The following is a 6259-nucleotide window of genomic DNA, read 5'->3' on the forward strand; positions in this document are numbered from 1 at the left end:
ATACAGACCTTCAAGCGGTCTTCTACAGTATTCCCAAGTTTACATCCGAACTCTCTCAATACTTGGTGGACAAGTATCGAATAGAAAACTAATTCCTCTATTTTCTAGGTTGGAAATCTCTATTTATAGAAATTTCTTGCTAATCCAAAAAGGACTAGAAAACCTAGTTTTTCTAGAAGATTACAAAAACTATACTCCCTCCTCTCATTTTATGTGGCAATATTTGAGCCGACACAAAGTTTAAGAAATAATGAAGACTTTGAAATGTTTATCAAATTGTCCTTCAAAAAAATAACTCATTTTTCTCTCTCCTCATAAATGTATTAGAAAATTAAGTGGGACCAATAAGGGTAAAAGAGAAATTATACCTTTAAATACTTATCATATAAGAAAATGTTACATTCTTTTTGGGACTGACCAAAAAGAAAATATGGGACGGAGGAAGTATTATTCTTCCTTTTTCCATAGAAATAGGATTCTGAGTTCTAGTTAAATATGGACACTATAGGGACCACAAAATTAATTACCGAGGCTTCCAATCATGGAAATAATTCTAAATAATTAATTTGAATTATTCTTAGCATAATAAATTACAAATCGTTCCACTAAAAATTTCTAATTGCACTCCACTATTTATATTTCGTAATTCTCCATTAAACACTTATGTAATTCTCCATATTGAGATTTCAGATACTACTCAATAAATTAAATTATTGACAAATTTAACTTAATGATTAATTCCTTTAGAGCACTGCTTAACTTATTTCATGTGTCGGATTCATAAATCCACTTGCAAGATTTGACACGATGAAAACTTATAAGTTTCTCAAAAAGGCATATCAATCTCTATAACGAGACATAAATTTCATCAACTAACTTGTTATTTCACCAATAAATATTATTATCATCCAACTTAACAGGCATATTGACCCATCTCAGAATCTCACCTTCTAATAAATCAAAATGATTAAGAATATAAGTACATTTAATAGTTTAGAGTATATGTTTTTTGTCAGCCAGTCTAAAACAATTATCTCTACTCGATCCCGTTCAATATATACAAAATGCACCAGCACAAGAAGTTGGAACTATATCGTTCTAATAATCAAGATAAATTACATATAATCTTGTACTACAATCATATCGATAACATGTCCAATTTTCATCCTAGATTGTGAACAAAAAAACTTTATACTTATAAGAACCGATGATTTAATCCTCTGTGTATAAACTAAAACTCTACACACTAAATCATCAACTATATAAGTAAATAGACACCATAAACGAACATATGATCTATTAAAACTGACAAATAATTAGGGATAATTGTATAGAATGACAAACTAATAATATAAAATAAATATAGTAGCTACCCTTTAATTTATTTGTGTTCCATAGCAAATTGTTTGTCAGTCTCTCTCTCCCTCATATTCCCGTTCTCCACTCTCCCTCTCTCGCTCGCTTATTCCTGTCGCTCGTCTCTCTCGCTTTATACAATAGAATTGTATAAATTGTGTTTCTAATTGTATAAAGCGAGAGAAAATTGTATAAACGCATGCAAATACATATATATCTTCATCCTATACATTTATAATTATACAATACAAATATTTCCCTGCCAAGTCTCTTTTGTCTTTCTCGTTTTATACAAATTCAAATTGTATATAATTTCTCTCTTTCTCGTTTTATACAATTCAATTCAATTGTATATTCCCTGCACAAGTCTCTTTTTGCTTTTCTCTCTTTCTCGTTTTATACAAATTCAAATTGTATATAATTTCTCTCTTTCTTGTTTTATACAGTTCAATTCTGCCTTTCTCGCTTTCTCGTTTTATACAATTCAAATTGTATATAATTTCTCTATTTCTAGTTTAATACAATTCGCCTTATACAATTCGCTTCAATTGTATATGTATAGCGAATTATACATGTATAAGTTTGCTATGGAGCGCAATTATGTAAACTTTGCTACAGCATACAAATATAAATTTTATGTTTGCTATATATGAAAGTTACCCAAATATTTATTCTATAATAAATATTATATCTTAACATATGATTAATAGTATATATCCCAACATAATATTCTCTAATATTATTTGCATGTTACGTTAATTCTAACACTAGTAATGAGCTTATTATAGCTTCAGGCAACTCTATCGTTAATTAAAAGACTCGAATTTAAGGTTAAAAAAAGAAATTTATTTTTTGATAGAGTGTTTTTTGATTAAGCGTGTGCATTCAACTCATTCAACTTTTTAGTTTGAGATCTTTAATTTTCGATTTTGAAGAAGTGTAACTCAATCCAAACTGAAATAAATTTGATTTGATTTGATTTTTCTATTTTAGTTTGATTTTTTCGGTTTGATTATTCGATTATATCAATGATTAGAAACAAAATCAAAGTTATATTTGCAAAATGAAAAAAAAAATATACATTTATACAAGGAGGAGTAACAATATTATATATATATATATATATATATATATATATATATATATAAAATTTGATTTTTTGATTTTTATTTCTAAATCTGAAACCAAACCGAATAACCAAACAAAGTAAATTATTAATTCAAAATCAAACCAAAAAATCAATCCAAATAAAAATTCAATTTAATTTAATTTAAATTTTTAATTTAATCCAAATAATATACACATCTATTTCAAACCCTACTAATCAAAATAAATTAGATAAATAAATTTCAAATATTCTATTGTTATTAAGTTGATTGAGTATGCTTAAAGTTATTAGTTATTACTCTCATATATGAGTGTCAAAGTGAAATGAGACTTTTGATATCCATGAGGAATGCATGCAACTTGCAATATGCATGCAACTTGCAATATGCATGCATATGGCGGCTATCCTCTTGTTCTCTCGATTCTTTTTTAATTGTCATGTTATATTTTTGAGAGTTAATTCGAATAATTTTTAAAATTAAATAAAATTACTTTAAATTGATATTTTAAGTATAAAATTATAGAAATTCAAAAACTACACAAGAAAAATACTATACATTACAACATTTTTCATATATGAAGAAAAAACACATCTCAAAATGTTAGTCAAAATTCATATCGCATTACATTAAAAATGATCTTTAGTGGCAATTAAGTAATGACAATAGCTTAATTTCTGCTAAATGTATGTTTTTAGAGGCAATTAACACTCTTTGTATATGTCCCTAAAACATTTTTGCAACACTGAATCTAATGACACTTAACTAATGTCGTTAAAGATTTTAACACTCTTTACTGCTAAATCGAAAAACTTTATTCTTCTACCTAATTTCTAAATGTATCAAAGTCCTGGGTAGTAAAGAAAAGTGGAATGCTATTCCTATTGTAGTGTCCTTTGACTCTTGAAAAAAACTAAGTATGACAACAAAAAATGGACGGAGGACATATTATGTATAAGCTATATATATTTGTATAAGAAAATTTTATATTATCATATAGAGGCGACAATATCTTAATGGTAGCTAAATATGTAATTGTTAACGGCAATTAGTACTCTTTGTGTATGTTCATAAAGCCTTTAGCGACACTGAATCTTTCCGCCTTATTTGATATGAGTTAGTTTGACTTAACACGAAATTTTTAAAAAAAAATAGAATCTTTGAAACCTGTGGTTTAAAATAGGGGAAAAGGGTTCGTAATATATCCGAACTTTGACTGAAATTGTTGTAACAATTCCAAACTTTGAGCAAGATATATTATCCCTCTGCATTATTTAGTAGTGTATTTTAATGGTATATATGTGTCCATGGACAAATTACTATTTATAATGATGCAATATTTATGATGTCCATGTGGACATATATACCATTTAAAATACACTATTAAATAGTGTAGGGGTAAAAAAAATTTCAAAGTTAGGGATTGTTACAGCAATTCCGATCAAAGTTCGAAGATAATTTAAATTTTTTTCCCTCTAAAATTGTAATGACCCGCGAGGTCATTTTTGAAAATTTTGAATTATTCGTATGACTTGAGTTAATCTTTTATGGTTAATTGTAGATAATGAAATTAATAAATAGTTAGTGGGCTAAAGTGAACATTTATTTAAGATCCTATACTATTAAGGTCATGTATAAAAAAATAATAAGTAAGTGATTTTAATTAGTTTAATAAACAATTAATTTAGAAAAAAAAGAGAGGCAGAAACCTTATCCAAGCGACGCACAAAAGAGGAAAAGTTATAGCGATCTGCAGGTAACAATCACTCGTACTTTGTTGTAATTTGTTTGGTTAATTGATTATGGGTTAAATACAATATGTTATGAATTTAATAAATGGGTTTAAAATTGCAATTAGGTCCCGTCTGATGCAACGTCAGTATTTATAGTTGGGGTAAATTGATGCCAGATGAAGAAAAAAATGATTAGTTTGCATTGGAGACTGATATATATAAAATAATAAAATTAACTAGGTGCTATTTGAATGTGAATTCATTCGAGCGTACATTTCAAAGTCTTTGTTATTATATTATAATTCAAGCTTTGATATATATAGATATGTATATTATTTAAATATTGGGTGAATGATATTTTGTGAGTATCATTTAAATTATGATATTGAAAAAAAATTTTGGATGCAATTCTAGATTTGAAACTTAAAAAATATGATAGTTGAAATGATAGTTGGCATCAAAAATTAAGAACTTGATTATACATCTGGGTGAATTTTTAGGTCAAGATTAAACACATAATAATGTAAGTGTTGTTAGTTCCGAAACTTTATTGTGAATATATATGCTTGAATAGATTTCACCGATTCGGAAGCTCAATGGAAAGGGAAGGCTCTAGTTCCGGAATAACTATTTGATTGGCTAAGGTAAGTGAATTTCTAAACCCTTGTTAAGCGTATGAAATTCGTGTATTTCTTTTTGTGATGTTTGAGAATGATTTGGAGTCTTATTACTTATTTGTTGATGTTGTGAATTGTTTCTTGTTATCAAAACGGTAGTTTCCTCATTATTTGTTTGAACATGTCATTTGCATTGCATCTGACATGCCTGTGATAAGTACTATGTGATAAGAGGATGTACCATTTCAAGGGTCGTATCGCGCGCCGCGATGGATATTATATTTCGAGGGACGTATCGCGCATTGCGATGGTTACTATTATCGAGAGTTGTATCTCACGCCGCAATAGATGCATGGACAGATATGTCCCCCATGGGTCCCAGACTGAGAGACATCGGGTGTGTATCATTAGGTCAGACATGCATTAATGTATTTGATATAACATTTCATGACATTGCACATTTTGATCATTGATGAACTTGAACTTGTGTTTTGATGATCTTATGAGTGTTTTTTTGTGAAATTTGGGTTGTGTTATTGAGAATACTAATCTGTTAACGTGTTGTTATTGAGTTGTAGCTTTGTGAACTGTGAATTGTTAGGCTGTAGTGTGGAGGTTCAGTAGGGTGTAAGGAGTACCCGTATTTTGTTCACTTAACTTGTATAGTGGTTTGCTTGTTGGGTACCGCCTGGTTTGGTACTCACCCCTTGCTTCTACAATTTTTTTGTAGGTTACGACCACGGATCTTCGTGATACTATTCATTCTCTTCGTTTTCGAGGCATCTTATGGAGGATTGTGAGGTAGCTGCTCGTCATCTCAGCGAACCTTCCTACTCCAGTTTATGACTTTGTTTTTACTTGAAAGACAACTTCATTCTAGACTCGTATTTTATTTCAATTCTAGTATTCACATTAGAGGCTTGTGCACGTGACAACCTGGTTTTGGGAATTAATTTAAGTTGACTAGTTTTCGTAATAGAAACTGTTATTGAACTTCTGTTTATACTCCGCATTTTGTTAGATGTTGGATTTTAGACTGACTTGTGTTGGTAGGATAAGACGAGTGTCATCACACCATTTTTGGGTCGTGACTAGTGCTGGCAATTTAAGCCCATTTTTCATTGACCCGCCTAAATAGCCCATCAAATATGGATTGAAAGTGATTTTGAATATGGGTAATATTTGGGACTATACTCATATTTTACCCATTAAAATATGGGTATATTATGGGTAAACTACGGGTCAAATATGGATATTACAAGTTTTCTCCAAATTTTTAAAAAACCTTCTGTTACCAAGTTTTAGAAACGATTTTTCAAAACTTTCATATATATGTCCCTATTAATATTTCAACTCTCGACCTCCACCGCATGCTTCCCAAAAAAATTAAAGTTTATTTTTAAAAAATATTTTGAACTTTAAATTTCATTTTTCCACCCTTACCCTC

This window comes from Solanum pennellii, chromosome 3, assembly GCF_001406875.1.
Source record: "Solanum pennellii chromosome 3, SPENNV200".
In the NCBI taxonomy this organism is placed as follows: domain Eukaryota; kingdom Viridiplantae; phylum Streptophyta; class Magnoliopsida; order Solanales; family Solanaceae; genus Solanum; species Solanum pennellii.